Raw genomic sequence first — 18,918 nt, 5'->3', positions numbered from 1 at the left:
GGGGGAAATTCGGGGGCGAGAGGGAGCGAGGCGGGGAGGACTCGAGGGCGAGGGGGAGCGAGGCGGAGGGACTCGAGGGCGAGGAAGAGCGGGGGGAGGACGACTCGTTGGTAAGGGGGAGCGGGGGGGGGAAGGACGACTCGTTGGTGAGGGGGGAGCGGGGGGGGGTCGGCGAGCGTGTCTGGACATGTTTATTAAATATTAATAAACATATCGTATTGAAAAGGGGTACCGCCGAGGGAGGGGGGTAGGTGTCCACTTCTACGCCGAGGGTGGTCCGCGGGTGGGGGGTCGTTACTTTATCGGCGCGGGGGTATTACAAAGACGCCGTTCGGCTGCTGGAATTTTATCGACGAATATAAACAAAACAGCGAGTTAGACACTTGACTCTGCAATGATCTCACCCTTCTAGAACATGCGAGCCGCCATTCGGTTACGGCGTCTCACTACAAAAGCGAGCGTCGATGGCCCGACGACGGTTTGAAGATAAAATAGCCGAGGTAAACAATTGATAAAATTTGTCACCGATGACGATTTAACCGTTGCGGAGTTCTCTTCATGTTTTTTTCTAAGAAGAACCGCTGCTGATTACGATTTAACCGTCGCGGCGGTATTCGGTTATGACGCGGCATATTACAAAAAGCGAGCGCCGATGTCCGGCTGCTGGAATGTATAAACAAAATATGTCTAACGATAATTATACGAACGCATAGCATCCATTGTCGCCAGGATGATTATGGATTCATTTGCGTTCGCGGTCGCGCCGCGAGTCCGCGTGGGGTTCCGCGGGGGTCCGCGGTTGCGCAGCGGGGTCCGTCGGGTTGCGAGGGCCTCGTTCGCAACGACGCCGCTAGGCGGCGTACAATGGGTAAGACTAACTCAATAGCGCACTGCGTTGGGAGCGTATTTTGTCGATGACGCATCGAACCTATCGGGACATGTTTGTCGTAAACAACATTTTTCTAGGAAAAGGGGGTGTTATCTCATAGACTAAACAATTTCGCGCTATTTTTTATGACGCAATTATATTCATGTTTATAATATATTCTGCGTTAATATAAATATATTATGCAGCAATTAAATCTGAGGAAATAAGTATTTTTATATTCAATGTTAAACTAAAAAATTTTTACTATAGGTAAATATATAAAATTTTATTATAATTATCATCATTGGCGGAATTGCCCTTTGTGGACCAGCGCCTGCTCATTATATTAATTTATAATATTAATAAATATTTCTTTTTATATTTATTATTACCTATAAAAAATGAGTCCCTTTGAAACGACATCATGTTGAAAACCAGGTATTGCGACATGCGATAAATGCTTTAAATTTTGCAAATACATCCTTTGCGATTGGAAATATTTTATGATTTTTTCAAAAAAGAGAAATGTAAATTTTATGTAATGAAAGTGAGGAGTTATTAATTTCCATCTGAGTACAATTAAATTGTGAATATCATGTATTTTAATAGAACAGAAATGTGGTAACAATATTGCTGAGACATGATAAGTGGGTATTTGAAAAGTTTTTTTAAAAAGTGTCCATATGTCAGTATCATAAGTATTATATGTTTCTTGAATTGGCATATTCGACAAAATTTTGTAATTTTGAGGATGTTTTATCATAATGCTAAAATTCGCCTGAAATATACCGGATCGTCCCAACAAAGAAATAATTGTCGGGCTCCCATTGGCCACAGATTTGTCACCACTATTCATCTGTCACATATTAACTATTAGACAACTATAAATATTCAATTACTGTGATTATTAATAGTCGAGAAATATACAATTTAGCCTTTCTCTACGCTATTTCAAAATCAATTTCAGTTTTGTTTTATTGTAATATTCCAGCGAACACTAAGTTACATGTAATTTACATGCAAGGTACAATTTTTTACTCAACAATGTAAATGCAAATATACCACATCTTGTTTGTGTTTCCATTAAAATAAATTGTGAATTTGTCGTGCAGCGTGTAATATACAAATCCAATATAAACTTCTCAATCATGGTAAGAATTTAAGAAATTTTTAGCACTTAATTCTTAATTGTTATTTAACTTTAATAATCTTTGACAGTCTTTGCAGTCTTGAAATTTAGCAAAATGACGTTTTAGACGTCATTAAGACGTTATTATGACGTAATTTGACGTCACTCTGTTATCTGGGATCAAATTTACTTTGCGTTGCTAGCAATATGACAGCATTGTGTGATTCTATGAATTATTACAGCAACATGACAGCAACAGCTCGAATTTTGAATCAGACGTTTTTAGACTGCAACATAAGTTACCGACAAGTTGCTGGCAAGTTGCTATACAAAATTGTTATATCGTGAAAGCATCAACTTGCCGACAAATGTGGACTCAGTTGCCACAATTCTGATAGCAACACATACTATGTTGCCGGCAACAAGCCAGCAACAATGCTGATACGTTGCTATCTGGGCAGATTATTTCGTGCTTTATTACAGATTATTATTATTATCCGGTAAACAAAAAACATTAAGAACTATTTCAACTATATTGTATTAACGTTACAACGTTACTGCAATGTAGTTGAAATGTTTCTTGATATGTTTTTTTTACTGGGTATAAACAATTATTATTACTGTGTAACTATATTAAATTAAATATCAAGTTTTTGTAAATTTTACTAAAACACCATTAGGAAGTTCCGGTTCCGGTGAGTAGATAGCAACAGGTGTGCGTGTGGCAGAGAACAATTTCGAGGTAGAAAAAGGATTGGGAAAGTTAGAGAGGTCAAGAGCGGCGGAACAGGGAGGCGTGGAGGAGCGAGAAGGCGGAGGCGAAAGGGTTAAGAGCGGGAGGAAGCAGTTAAGAGGAAAAAGGTAAGGAAAAGGACGGGTGAGAGGTGACCGGGTGGCATAGAATACAGACAGTACAGAAGGGCGACTGACAGAAAGGCGGGGTCGAAAGCGGGCATAGACTAAAGCGGATATAGAGGGGATAAATGCTATAAGTGCTTTCAACCATAGGCATAGGAAAGATAACCAATAGGAGGGAAAGGCTAAAGGAAAAGCGGCGGATGGAGGTAGAGAAGGAATTAGGAACAGAGATAGACCAGCACAGAAGGATAGGAAAGAAGAGGGAAGACGAAGGGGAGAGGAAAGCAAGAGGCAGGCCTACAAAGGCGGAGGAGCTGGCAAAACAAAGAGGAAGGGCGGACAGCCTAGGATCGGTCAAAGATCTCATTTTGAAAAGGAAAAGAAAAGAGTTAGAAGAAGAAGCGGCCAGGGCGGCAGAGAAAGAAATTCTCGACAAATTTAATGAAACGAGAAGGACCAACAGATCACCGCCAGCGAAGATAAAAAAAGGAGAAGAGGGTAAAGGAAAGATGGCGACAGAGGATCTATTAAAAGAGATACTGAGGAAAATGGAAGAACAGGAGGAGGAGAGGAAAAAAGACAAAGAAGAAATAAAAAACGAAATAAAGGGAGTAAGGGAGGAATGGAAGAGAAGGGAGGAAATATGGGAAGAGCAGAGAAAAGCACTAGAAGAAAAGGTAAAGACGATGGAGGAGAAGATAGAAAAATTAGAGATGAAGGGCGCAGAGGAGAATGAAGGCAGGGAGTTGATAGAAAAAATGAAGGAAATAGAAAAAAGTGTGGAGATGACGGAAAGAAGAAAGAGAAAAAATAACATAATCGTAAAGGAGGAGAAGTTAAGAAACGTTAAAGAGAGAAAAGAAAATTTTGAAAAATTGATGGAAGAACTAAACAGTACGGAAGGAAGTATAGAAGAAATACAGGAAATAGGAAACGGGGAATACAAAATGAGACTCTTGAAATGTAAAAACTGGGAAGCTAAAAGAGACATCATGATGAAAAAGAAGGAATTAGGAAGGAAATATGGAAGCTTTCTGGATGACGATCTCACCAAACAGGAAAGACAAATACAAACAGAGATAAGAAAGATAGCAAGAAAGAAGAGAGAGAAAGGAAAAAGAGTGACAATTGGTTATAAAAAGATGTGGGAGGACAACAAGGAATGGAGATGGAACGAAAGCAAAGGCAGACTGGAGGAGAGGGAAAACTTTCATAGGTCACAACGAAGAGAATGAAAACAAAGAATGCGAGGAGGATGGGGAAAATAAATGGGAGGAGGGAGGGGGAGCGGCAGGAAGTGAATTCAGAGTTGAGGAAGAAGAAGATATAAAGAAAGGGGAGGAAGAAAGAGGGGAGAGGGAAGAAACGAAAGTGGTATTCTGGAATGTAGCGGGAATAATAAATAAAGATAGAGATTTCTGGGATGGAATAAAGAAATGGGATGTGATAATTATGATGGAGACATGGATGGATAAGAAAGGATGGGAGAAGATGAAAGAGAAACTACCAAAGGAATTTGGCTGGAGAGTACAAATAGCGAATAGGAGGAATAAGAAAGGTAAGAGCATCCGGAGGAATGCTAGTAGGTATAAGAAAAGGGATAGAAGAAATAAAGGAGGGTAGAGGGAGGGAAGAAGAGGAAAACAGGGTTGAAGTCAAGCTAAGAATAGGGGAGGAAATATGGATAATAATAGGAATATATGTAAACAAAGACATTGAAAAGAAGTTAGAAGGGTTGAATGATTGCATAGAGGAGGGAAAAATAGGAGTAAGGACCATAATAGGAGGGGATTTCAATGCGAGAACGGGAGAGGAGGGAGGAAGGGAAGAGGAAGATGAAGAAAATGAGAAAGGAAAAGGGAGAAATTCTAAAGATAAGAAGGTGAACAAAGGTAGGACGCTTCTAGAATTCATAGAAGAAAGAGGATTGATGATTTTAAATGGTGGCACGAAGGGAGACGAAGAAGGAGAATACACATACACGGGAGGAAAGGGTGAAACAGTTATAGACTATATTATAGGTGATGAGGATAGCAGAGAAAAAATAGAAAGACTAGAAATAGAGGATAGAGTAGAATCAGACCATCACCCGCTAATACTATGAATAAGCGGCGGAGCGAAGAGATCACAGAGAAGGGAAAAAATAGAATTCATAAGAAGAAGAGGAATATGGAGCGAAGAAGGAAGAAAACACTTCGTTGAGAAGATAGGAAAGATAGGAGGAAACAGAAAATTGCAGGAGGAGATAGAGGAAGGGGTGACAAAGATAAGAGGAATACTAAAAGAAAATGAAAAGGGGGAGGTCAGGGGTACCAATAAGAACAGAAGAGGATGGTGGGATGAAGAATGCAAGGAGAAAAAGAAAGAAGCGAGGGCAGAACTAAGAAAGTGGAGAAAGGGGAAAGGGGAGGTAGAAAGATATAGAGAAAGGAGGAGGAAATACAGAGAAGTATGTGAAAGAAAGAAAAAGGAAGAGAAGGAAAAGATGATTACAGAGATAGGAGAAGCGAGATCGGAAAGTAAGGTATGGGAACTGATAGGGAGAGTAAGGAAAAGAAGGAAAAGGATAAACGAAGACATAGGGCTGGAAGAGTGGAAAAAATACTTCATGGAACTAATGGGAGGCGTGGAGAACAGGGTAGTGAAAGGGGAAGGAGGGAGGGACAGACAAGACGAGGAAGAGATAGAGTTAGAGGAGGTGAGAAATGTAATAAAGAAACTAAAAACAGGAAAGGCAATAGGTAAGGACGGAATCCCGAATGAAATATGGAAATATGGAGGAGAAGAGACAGTGAGGTGGGCTTGGGAAATATGTAAACGAGTATGGAGGGGAGAAGGCTGGCCTGAACAGTGGAAGGAGGGTGAGATAATACCTTTAGTGAAGAAAGGAGAAGGAAAAGAGGTAAAAGACTACAGAGGAATAACGATTATGCCCTCAATGTATAAGATATACACGGCGGTATTAGCAGAAAGGATAAGGAATGAGGTAGAAATGAAGAACTTGATTCCCGATAACCAAGCAGGATTTAGAAAAGGAATGGGGACGATGGACCAAATATTTACGCTAAACTATTTGATAAACAGACAGCTAGGAAAGGAAAAAGGGAAGATGACAGTTCTATTCGTAGATCTCAAAGCGGCGTTTGACTCTGTAGATAAGGAAGTTCTAATTAAGGCAATGAAAGAGAGAGGAGTAAGGCAAGGACTGATAGATAGGGTGGAGGAAGTCCTGAGAGAAACAAAAAGCAACGTAAGAAGGGGAGAAGAAAAAGGGGAATCATTCTGGATGGCGAAGGGATTAAGACAGGGCTGCCCGTTAAGCCCGATACTGTTTAACTTACTAATTGCAGACATAGAGGATCACATGAGGAAGGGCGGATGGGGGGGTGTGAGTGTAAAAGGGGAGAAGATATACACCCTAATGTACGCAGATGACATAGCAGTACTAGCAGAGGAGGAACAGGACATGAGATCCATGATAAGCAGGCTTGAGGGATACCTAGACAGGAAAAGCCTAACGCTGAGTACGGAGAAAACGAAGATAATAAGATTTAGAAAAGGAGGAGGGAGGAAGAAGAAATATGACTGGAGATGGAAGGGAAAGAAATTAGAAGAGGTCAAAGAATTCAAATATCTGGGGTACACGCTGATGGCGAATGGAAGGCAGGAGGCACATATCAGAGAGAGAAGAAGGAAGGCAGCAAGGGTGATGAGGGAAGTGTGGGGAATAGGTAAAAGGATGTGGAAAAAGGACTGTAAAAGAAGGATCTGGCTGTATGATACACTGATATGGACGGTGATGGGATACGGGGCTGAAATATGGGGGTGGAAGGAAAGGAGGGAGGTAGAAGGGATACACGAGAGATACCTCAGATGGACACTCGGTGTAAACTGGAGGAACCCAGGGTACATGGTCAGGGACGAACTAGAAAGGGAAAACAAGTAGAAACTTGCACATTGTTTCCTCGTAGTTTTTAATTGTGCAAGTAGAAACTTGCACATTGCTTCCTCATAGTTCCTAAGTGTGCAAGTTTTTATTTTATTCGAGGTATAATTATCGGTATTTATTTGTTTTGGCTTCCTCATAGAGGAAGATTTGTTAGCAAAGGTTCTGATTTCACACTTAACTCTTTTGGGGACTGCGTAAATAATTATATACATTCACTAAAAAATACTAAAAATACTTGTCCACTTAAAAACTAAAACAATACTTTATCGATAAAAAAAATCAGCCCGATATTATAAATATTTGAGATAGCGATTTATTTTTAATTCTATTATATTTTCCAGTCTTTTCTACCCCTATTTCATATATAATTGGTTAAAATTTGGTTGATCAGATCAAGTTTTATAAAGCTTCTATGTATGTACAAATTCTTCGAAATTTCAAATGTGTGTAATACGAGATCTGATCAATCAAATTTTAATGAATTATATATGAAATATAAGGGTAGAAAAAAAACTGGAAAATATAATAAAATTAAAAATAAATCGCTATCTCAAATATTGAGAAAGCGGCAGCGTAAAACACATTTTTCAAAAAAAGGAAAATCTGCATAAAATCTATACCGGTAGACCGATTTCAATAAAATTTGAGGAGGACATACTTTCTATAATACTCTATTTGTGTGCAAAAATTCAAACTGGTATCTAAAAAATTGTAGAAGTAGATGCGTGTACAAAAATCCGTACACACACACACACACACACACATACATACATACTTCCGGACATTTTTTACTAATATGATTTTTCGACATTTTAGAACATTCTAAACCTATTTCCATCAAAATCTCGAAAAAAAATTTTTTCACCATTACAAAGCTTCCTCTATGAGGAAGCAAAATGGGAGCTAGAGCGAGCAAGAGAGCATGGAAATTCGAAAGAAAACTGGAAGAAGGTAGAGGAGGAAAAATAGCAAAGAAATGTTTGGAAGAAATGAAAGAAAGATGGAAGAAGGAAAGGATAATAGGAAGATGGGAGCAGGAGAGAAAGGAATACTGGGAAGGCATCGGGGTAGAAAAGGGAGGGGAGGAGGAACTGACGGAGGAGGCAATAGAACACAAGGAGAAAGCGAAACAAAGACAAGAAAGAATGGGAAGGATTATGGAGTCGAAATACAACAGGTGGTATAAACGAATAAGGAAGGATGGGATACCGGAATATCTAAAGAAGGGCTGGGAGGAGGCAAGATGGAGCAGAATCGCAAGGTTCAGATTGGGCAACGAGATTAGGGAGGGACTATACTGGGGAAAAGAGGAAGACAAAAAATGCAGGATATGTGAGAAGAAGGAGGAGACGTGGGAACATGTCTGGGAAGAATGCTCGAGATGGGAAGACTGGGAGGGAGAGAGTTGGCAAGACGTGGTGGAGAAGATAATGAGTGAAAAGGGAGAGGGGGAGGAATGGATGAAAGCGATAGAAGAGATGAGGAATGGGGGGGAGGAAGGAAAAAGAGGTTGAGAAATAGATGGCTAAGAAAATGTTTAATTTCAGATAAGGTCAAAAAAAAGGGGAGCACAGGACAAAAGGAAGGAATGGAAATCAGAGCGAAGGTGACAGTAGAGAGAGAGATGCTGGAGGAAATGATAAGGGATCAAGCAAGGGAAACACTGAGAGCACTAAAAGAGGAAGTAAAGGACCAGAGAGAGGAGATAAAGAACCTGAAAAGAAAAATACGCAGGCTAGAAATGGGCGCGGGTAAAAGGAAGAGGGACGAAAGCGCAGGGAACAGGGGCAGACAAGAAGAAATGAAATGGTGGTCCGACGACAATGAAAGGAATGAAGATGAGAGAAGGAGGAAAAACATAATAATGAGGGTAGAGAGGAACAGATGGATGGGAAAGGGAACGAACTGGGAGAAAGTGAGACAACTGCTCGCGGAGAAACTGAAGGTAAGAGCAGAAATGAAGGAAGTGAGCGTAATAGGGCTGAGAGGAGAATGGCTCACGATGCTGGTGAGGCTGGGAAGTGAAGAGGAGAAATGGAGAGTATTAGAGGCAAGGAGGAGGGCAGGGAGTAGACTAAAAGTTAAAATGGACGAAGACAAATCTGTGGAAAGAAGAATTAGAGAGGGAGAAGAGAAGAAGAGGAGAAAGGAGAGAAGGGGAGAAGATAATGGAAGAACAAAAGGATCAGAAGAGGATGAGATAGCAAGCGAGCTAGAGAAGAGCCTACTAATGGAGACGGAAGAGGTAAAGGAAAAAACAAAGGCTGAGTAAGAAGGAAGAGGAGATCAGGGGAGTGCGGGAGCGGGTGGCGGGGGACCGAGGAGCGAAAAACCGCTTGGTAGAGGAGGCGCGGTCACCATGGTCCGGGCATGGGCGAGAACGTGCTGTGGCGGCGACGACGATAAGAAGGCAATGCTGGATCCAGCCAAAAGCGCCGTGGAGACCTTCGTCAAGGTACGACAGAGACCGCCGGAGAGCAGCGGGGATCGTTACATGCTCCTGACCTTCGGGGATCCGCCTCAGAACATCAAGGCGGGATGGAAGGAGAACCTGGCAACCCTTATGAACGAACTGAAAAACTTGCAGGGCGTTGGCTTGACGACCCTAGGTGCCGCTTTGAAGCACGCGTTGGATGTGTTGAGCATAAATCGTATGCAGACTGGCATGGACACGTGCGGACAAGGGTGATGCCCGTACTTGAAACGTCCGTTATAGTTGTGATAACAGACGGAGGAAAATATACATCCAACAGCGGGGTTCACCAGGATTGCACGTTACCGATACATTCCCCGATGCCCGGATCCGAACGGACGAAAGAGCCATTTAAATGGGACCAGAGATCTCTTTGGTGCTGCGTTTATCGGGGACACCAGCCGTTGAATAAGATTTGGTTCGAAAGTTTATATAAAATGTACAGGGTTGGGTACGGCCCGAAAAAGCGCCGATGTTTCTTTTTGTTGTAGTTTATTTTTATTTTATTATTACTTTTTCTTTTATTTTTGATAATGGCACGTAGAATGTAAAGGGTTGGGTACGTCCCTGAGAAAACGCCGATGAGCCCATGGCAGGGACATATGTACAGGGTTGGGTACGTCCCTCCAAAACGCCCTTTTGGACCCCTTTGGGGTAATAAAGAATCTCAAACTAACTACTAAAACACCATTTAATTGGTTTATTTTATTATGTATTATAATATCTTTATGATTTAATGTTTATCGTACCTCGAAAAAACCTAAGTAACAAGTGGTAGATCTTTATATCTCGAAAAATCTCGAAAAAATCTAAGCAGTAGTATCTTTATTTCCGAAAAATTATAACCCAAGTGATACACGTCACAAAATTATATTACCTTATCAAAAAGAAAAGTCGCGCTTCAAGTGATCTATTACAATTACAAAAAAAATATCTCTTTAAATTAGAGCGCCAATTACAGAGAAAAAATGAAATACAAAGAGAACATGTATATTGCCTCAAAAAATAATTGTTGCACTACTTTGAAAAATCTTTACATTGTGTCAATTAGAAAAGAATGTATGATAACAGTTTTATAAAATTAAAAAATTTTATTTAAATTTAACATAGGAATACAAGATATTTAAATACAAAGTTTACATGTGTATTTTTTAATGGTCACAAAGAATTACAGAGGTAACAGTACAAAATACAAATATTTTATTAAAATATTTAATCCAACAAGGGAATACAATTTGTATTTAAATATAAAGTTTATATATGTATTTTTCAATAAAATAAAAAATTTAATTACAAAGAATTACATAGGTAACAGTACAAAATAAAAATATTTGGTAAATCTGAAGAATAGTGGCCTCCTCACCGATTTCGTTCAACTTGGGCTTAATCGACGCGTTTTTGCACAAAACGACCGAATCTGGCAGAAAAAAGTGTCGCTCTGCCCCGCGAAGCGAGATATTAACGGTTAAAGTTGACAGGAATCAGGTTATGATTCCTGTCATACCGACGAGATGCAGCGACTACGACCATGCGCGTGTGGCCGCACGCGCATGCAGCAGATCACGTGACAACTGTTTGGTTGGTATAAGTCAGAAGTGTAACATAATTTGAAATGATATTTACATGTACTTTTCATACACCAACTATTCTCTGCTTTAACAAATTATTTCTGTTACAAATATTAAGCGTTTAAGTTAACGAAACATAAATAATTTGTTAAAGCAGAGAATAGTTGGTATAATGAAAAGTATACATAAATATTTACTTTTCATATATCAACTATTCTCTGCTTTAACAAATTATTTCTGTTACAGTTATTAAGCGTTTAAGTTAACAAAACAGAAATAAAATTGTTAAAGCAGAGAATAATTGGCATATGAAAAGTTCATATTTACATGTACTTTTCATATACCAACTATTCTCTGCTTTAACAAATTATTTCTGTTACAGTTATTAAGCGTTTAAGTTAACAAAACATAAATAATTTGTTAAAGCAGAGAATAGTTGGTATGTGAAAAGTACACATAAATAAAATATGTATGTACTTACCAAGCAGACAGTTGTCACGTGACCTTCTTTTGCATGCGCGTGCGGCCACTGAGCATGCGCGTGTGGCCACAGGGCATGTTCGTGGTCGCTACCAGTCGCTACATCGCGTCGGTATGACAGGAATCATAACCTGATAGTCGTCAACTTTAACCGTTAATATCTCGCTTCGCGGGGCAGAGCGACACTTTTTTCTGCCAGATTCGGTCGTTTCGTGCAAAAACGCGTCGATTAAGCCCAAGTTGAACGAAATCGGTGAGGAGGCCACTATTCTTTAGATTTACCAAATATTTTATTAAAATACATAAATTTTTCTTGTAAAAAAACTTGGCGCTGTTAGACCTCGAAATTTTAAATAAATAAATAAACTTATTCTATACTTAATTATAAGCCGCATTATCCGCCGTCCGCGTCGTCACGCACACCCATATCATTCACTCCCACATCCATGCTGATAATCATTTAATATTACTCCCATCGCATTCTTCTCTGAATTATTTTTATTTATTGTTGTCCTTATTTATTTAAAACTAGCTGGTTACTCGGGCTTCGCCCCGGAGGACATATGTAGTAAAACACGCAAATAATCTCTCTCTCCCTCTCTCTCTCTCTCCCCCGCCCTTTTTTTCTCTCTCTCTCTTTCTCTCTTTTTTTTCCTCTCTTCCTCTCTCCCTCTATCCCTTTTACTCTCTCTCCCTCTCCCTCCCTCTCTCTCTCTCCCTCTCCCCCTCTTTCTTTCCCTCCCTGTTTTTATATACAATTCTTTGGGATTTGGTCAATTATTTTTCGAAAATTAAAAAAAATTAGAAAAACCGGTTTCCAGAAAATCGGTAACAAAAAACTATACACATTATGACACTTCCCGGGAAATTCTACTCCTGTTTCATATATATTTCTTTGAAATTCGGTCAATTATTTCCCGAAAAAATGAAAAAATGTCAAATACCGGTTCCCAAAAAAATCGGTAACAAAAAATTATACACTTTATAGCAATCCCCGGAAAATTTTACCCCTGTTTGATCTACAATTCTTTGAAATTCAGTGAATTATTTCCCGAAAAATTAGAAGAATTAGAAAAACCGGTTTCCAGAAAACCGGTAACAAAAAACTATACACATAGTGGCACTCCCCGGAAAATTCTACCCCTATTTCATATACTTTTGGTATAAATTCGGTTCAGGGGTTTGGGCTGGGCGTTGATGAGTGAGTGAGTGAGTAAGTGAGTCAGTCAGTCAGGACATCTTCCTTTATATATATAGATTTCGAGGTCTAGCAGCGCCAAGTTTTTTTTACAAGAAAAATTTATGTATTTTAATAAAACATTTTTATTTTGTACTGTTACCTCTGTAATTTTTTGTGGCCAAAAAAATACACATGTAAACTTTGTATTGAAATATCTTGTATTCCCTTGTTAAATTTAAATAAAATTTTTTAATCTTATAAAATTGTTATTATACATTCTTTTCTTATTGACACAATGTAAAGATTTTTCAAAGTAGTGCAACAATTATTTTTTGAGGCAATATACATGTTCTCTCTGTAATTGGCGCTCTAATTTAAAGAGATATCATTTCTTTTTTGTAATTGTAATAGATCACTTGAAGCGCGACTCTTCTTTTTGATAAGGTAACATAATTTTGTGACGTGTATCACTTGGGTTATAATTTTTCGGAAATAAAGATACTACTGCTTAGATTTTTTCGAGATTTTTTGAGATATAAAGATCTACCACTTGTTACTTAGGTTTTTTCGAGGTATAATACTACCACTTTCTTTTTTTTTAGGTAACAACATATACACTACTATACGTGTACTTGACGCCTTTTTATACTTTTAAAAAAAAAAAGTAATTTTGTGCGGATATCACGCCTTTTTGTAGTATATTACGCATTGTATAAACAGTATGTACAGGATAAAGCTATTTGAAGATATAATACTACCACTTTGTTTTTTTCGAGGTAACAACATAACAGGGTAACAACATAATACATATACACTACTATGCGTGTACTTGGCGCACTTTTTTACCTTTTTTTTAAAAAGGTAATTTTGTACGGATATCACGCCTTTTTGTAGTGTTACGCATCTTAATCTTATTAACAATATATCTTATAATCTTATAAACAGTATATAATACAAGGTATGAAGCTAAAAGTGTTACGGACTATTATTTTTAAAGAAAACAACAATTTAATATTTTGCTTAGTTTTTTTTTAAATAATAATCTGTAACCCTTTTAGTTGTACACCTTGTATATATTTTTCAATTTCAACATAAAACATAATCGCAATAAAGCATGATTAATGTTAATAAGTCGTTAACTGTAAAATTCTTTATTTATTTTTATTTGCGCGTCTTACTGAATGTTGTTCGCAACTGTATATGTACCGATATCTTCAGGTATCGATATTTTTGATAATTATTTTTACGTCAGACATAATTTTAATTCAGCGATTTTTTTATTATGTCATGACATAATTTTAATTCTGCCGCTAGGGAAATTTTAAGTCGATTCTTATGAATCAAGCTTGAATTCGATGTCAGGTGTCCCAGGTTGCCGATGACGAGGTCCAGATAGTGCGCTTCATAGTTTTCGGTGTCCAGGTGTAATAGCACGTTAAATTCGATGTCTACGTGTCCCAGGTTGCCGATGACGAGGTCCTCATAGTGCGCTCCGTAGTTTTCGGTGTCTACGTGTATTAATACCTCGAATTCGATATCTACGTGTCCCAGGTTGCTGATGACGGGATCCAGATAATGCGCTTCATAGTTTTCGGTGTCCATGTGTAATCGTACGTTGAATTCGATGTCTAGGTGTCCCAGGTTGCCGATGACGAGGTCCACATAGTGCGCTCCGTAGTTTTCGGTGTCGGATAATAATAAATAAAAATAAAAAATAAATAAGGACAACAATAAATAAAAATAATTCAGAGAATAATGCGATGGGAGTAATATTAAATAATTATCAGCGTGGATGTGGGAGTGAATGATATGGGTGTGCGTGACGACGCGGACGGCGGATAATGCGGCTTATAATTAAATATAGAATAAATTTATTTATTTATTTAAAATTTCGAGGTCTAACAACGCCAAGTTTTTTTACAAGAAAAATTTATGTATTTTAATAAAATATTTTTATTTTGTACTGTTACCTCTGTAATTCTTTATGACCTTTAAAAAATACACATGTAAACTTTGTATTTAAATATCTTGTATTCTTTTGTTAAATTTAAATAAAATTTTTTAATCTTATAAAATTGTTATCATACATTCTTTTCTAATTGACACAATGTAAAGATTTTTTAAAGTAGTGCAACAATTATTTTTTGAGGCAATATACATGTTCTCTCTGTAATTGGCGCTCTAATTTAGAGAGATATCATTTTTTTTTGTAATTGTAATAGATCACTTGAGCGCGACTCTTCTTTTTGATAAGGTAACATAATTTTGTGACGTGTATCACTTGGGTTATAATTTTTCGGAAATAAAGATACTACTGCTTAGATTTTTTCGAGATTTTTCGAGATTTTTCGAGATATAAAGATCTACCACTTGTTACTTAGGTTTTTTCGAGGTATTATACTACCACTTTCTTTTTTTTTTTAGGTCATATAAGACGTCGGCGTTAGAAGTATTCGTATCTTAAAAATAAATTTTTACATTTGGACTTTGCGTCGCAATATCTCTGCTCGTACGGCACGTAGCGGAATATTATGAGAAAACCCCACCCCCCTCTAATTGGACCCCAAGCTATTAATCAAGCCTACTTAGAACTTGATCCGTTCACTCGTTATCGAGATCTCAACATCTCGAGTACTCGCAACCCGTCGCGTCGCGTAAAAGAGTCACGGTCGGTCTCGCTCCGCATGTACTTGGCGCGAGACACTACCGTGTCTCTTGATAATGTATCCTTTTCTTTCACTTTTTTTATATGCTAAATGATATATATGGTAGACAATGTTCTACGCCGCTTTAACGAACAAGATAAGTAGAGGAAAGTGAGAAAATTTTGATAATTAATTTATCATCTTATAAAGAGACACATAACATATTAATATTATTGTGTTAATGGTTTAATAAGATTTTATTATATTAAATACATTTAGGATAGACTTCCGTTTCCGGAACATAAGAGGTGACAGGTGTGAGAGTGTGCGTTAGGAAAGGATAGAAAAGTGAGAGTTAAAGGAGGCAAAGGAGGGAGAGAGGGACGGAGCGAGGAGGTGTGGAGGTAAGAGAGCAAGGAGGAGGAAGGGTGAGTGGTGGAGTAGCGGGTAGAAAGGAGAGAAGGGTAGAAAAGTGGAGAGTCACATAGGCGGATTGGGCACGAACGATAGCGGGAGTAGAGGGGTGTCGCGGTAGGCGACCAGTGCCGCGTGCTCAGCGCGCGGTGAGGCAAGAACGTTAGTGGGAGTAGAGGGATGACTCAACGAGAGATTAGAGACAAGGTAGGACAAGCGAGGCACTGCATAGAGTATAGGACATAGGGAGAAGTGAATTAGATAGAATAAAGAGTAAGAGGGATAGGCAGAGGTAAGAGCGGCAAATGAAGTAAGGGGAGGAAATAGGAATAGAAAAGGAACAGCAGGGAAATAAAGGGAAGAAGAGAGAAGGCGAAGGGGAGAAAAAAGCGAGAGGCAGGCCAGCAAAGGCGGAGGGGCTTGCAAAGCAGAGAGAAAGAACGGATAGCTTAGGGTCTGTCCTGGATCTTATACAGAAAAGGAAAAGGAAAGAGATAGAGGAAGAAGCGACGGCTAGAGCAGAAAAAGAACTGTTGGATAGATTCAACGAAACAAGGAGAGTGAATAGGTCACCACCAGCGAAGATTAAAAGAGGTGAGAAGAGGAAGGAAAGCATGGAGACAGAGGAGCTGCTGAAGGTAATCTTAAGGAAAATGGAGGTGCAAGAGGAGGAAAGGAAAAAAGATAAAGAGGAGATAAGGAAGGGTATAAAAGACGAAATTAGGGGACTAAAGGAGGAATTGAAGAGAAGAGAAGAGATGTGGAAGAAACAAAAGGAAGAGATAGAGGAAAGAGTAAGAAAACTAGAGGAGAAGATAGAGGAGAGGTTAAAAAGGTTGGAGGAGAAAGCAAGTGAGAGAAAGGAGGAGAGAAAGGGGGAGGTAGGAAAAGGAGAGGAGGAGATGGTGGGGAGAATGAGAGAGTTGGAGAGAAGGCTGATAAGGAAGGAGAAGGAAGAGAGAAGAAAGAATGTAGTGATAAGGGGATTAGAAGTAAAAGAAGGAGGGAGAAGACAAGAGGTGGAAAAGCTATTGGAGGGAATAGGAGCCAAAGTAAAAGCATTAGAAGTAAAGAAAATAGGGGGGGATATGGATAAAAGAAGGGAAATGGTGTTGCTGAAGATAGAGAATGAAGAGCAAAAATGGGAGGTGATGGAAAAAAAAGGAGACTGGTGGGCAGAAAAGAGAGAATAACGGAGGACCTGTCGTGGGAGGAAAGAAGGGTGAATTAGAAACTGAGAGAGATAGCGAAAAGAGAGGAAAGAGAGGGAAAAAGGGCGTAGATAAAAGCAGGCAGAATAAGGTTGGAATATGGTGGAGATGGGATATGGAAGAGAAGGTGCTAAAGGATGAAAGGGGAAAGGTTAGAAAGGAGAGCGGAGGAGAGAAGGAAGAGGAGGGAGGCAAGGCAGGAGAGAGAGACGAAGGAATGGAGATGGGGGAATAATAGGGGAAGAGGAGAAAGGAATGATAGCAGAGAAGGGCAAGGAGGTGGTCAAAAGAGAGGTAAAGGGAAGAAGAAAGTCAGTGTGGAGGATAGTATTCTGGAACGTAGCTGGTTTGGAAAACAAAGATAAGGAGTTTTGGGAGGGGCTAAAGAAAGAAGATGTGATAGTCTTGATAGAGACCTGGATAGGAGAAAAGGGCTGGGAAAGAATATGGGGGAGGATGCCAACAGGATATGAATGGGGAGTGCAAATGGCGGGAAAGAAAAACAAAAAAGGAAGAGCAATAGGAAGGATGATAATAGGAATAAGAAAGGGGTTAAAAGAGAAGGGAACGGAAATGGAAATTGACAAGGAGGGAATGATAATGGGAAAGGTTAGGATAGGTGACGAGAACTGGAAGATTATAGGGGTGTATGCAAAGAAGGAGAGAATGGAGGAGACCTTACAGAAACTAGGGCATTTTATGGAAGAGAAAGAGGAAGGAAGATTTACGATAATTGGAGGAGATTTCAATGCAAGGACGGGGCAGGAAGGAGGAAGAGTAGAAGTGGAGGAGGGGAGAGGGCTGAGGGAAGGAGGAAGAAAATCAAAAAACAAAAAGATGGATAGAGAGGGGAGGTTGCTGGTGAAATGTGTAGAGGAGAGAGGGTGGGAGATATTCAATGGGAATGTGAGAGGGGATGAGGAGGGGGAATTTACATTTACGGGAGGAAGAGGGGAGACAGTGATAGACTATGTGATAGGGGATGGAAAGAAAAAGGAGAAAATCGAGAGCATGACGGTGGGGGATAGAGTGGACTCAGACCATTATCCCTTGGAAATGGCGGTATGGGGGAGCATGGAGGAGGACAAAGGGGGAAAGTGGAAGAAAAGAAACAGGGGAGTGTGGAATGAGGAAGGAGTAAAGATGTTCGAAGAAAGAATAGGGGAAGTAGAAGAGAAAGAGGAAGAGATAAATAAGGAATGGGACGATATGGAAACGAGAATAGTAGAGGCAATAATAGAGGTGGAAAAGGAGGTGAAGGGAAGCAGGAATAAGAAGGTGGGGTGGTGGGACGAAGAATGCAGAGAAACAAAGAGGGAAGCGAGAAGAAAACTGAGGGAATGGAGGAAAGGCAGGGAAGAGGGCAACACATACAGAGAAAAGAGGAAGGAGTTTAAGGAGCTGTGTAAGAGAAAGAAGGAGGAGGAAAATCTGAGATGGGAGAGAAGGGCGATGGAAGCAAGGAGAGAGTCGGTGGTATGGGAAATAGTAAATAGGGAGAGAAGAAAGAAGAGAGGAATCCAGGGAAGGGATTGAGGAGGAAGAATGGAAGGAGTACTTTATGCAGCTGTTAGGTGGAGTAGAGGGGAGGGTGAGGATGGGAGAGGACGGGAGGAGGGAAGAAAAGGAAGGAGAGGAGAAAAAGGAGATAAGCATAGAAGAAATGAGGGGGACAATAAGGAAACTAAAGGAGGTTAAAGCAATGGGAAGGGATGGGATACCAGGTGAGGTGTGGAAATATGGGGGGAAGGAGTTGGAGACTTGGGCATGGAGATATATAAACAGAGTATGGAAGGGGGGAGGTTGGCCGGAGAATTGGAGAGAGGGATTAATCGTCCCAATCGTAAAGAAAGGGGAAGGAAAAAAGGTAGAGGAGTACAGAGGGGTGACAATAATGTCGTCGCTATACAAGGTGTACACGGCCATTATTGCGAAAAGGTTGAGAGAGGAGCTTGAGGAGAAGGGAATTATACCACATAATCAGACGGGCTTCAGAAGGGGAATGGGAACGGTGGACAATATCTATGTTTTAAACTACTTGGTGAATAGGAGGCTGGAGTAGAAAGGGGGAAAGTTAATAGCATGTTTCGTAGATCTGAAAACGGCATTTGACTCGGTAGACAGAGGGGTGCTAGTAAAAGCA

The sequence above is a fragment of the Temnothorax americanus genome, unplaced genomic scaffold (genome assembly GCF_048541705.1).
Source record: "Temnothorax americanus isolate GAGA-0224 unplaced genomic scaffold, ASM4854170v1 Scaffold21, whole genome shotgun sequence".
Taxonomy (NCBI): Eukaryota; Metazoa; Arthropoda; class Insecta; order Hymenoptera; family Formicidae; genus Temnothorax; species Temnothorax americanus.
This window is presented reverse-complemented; position numbering follows the sequence as displayed.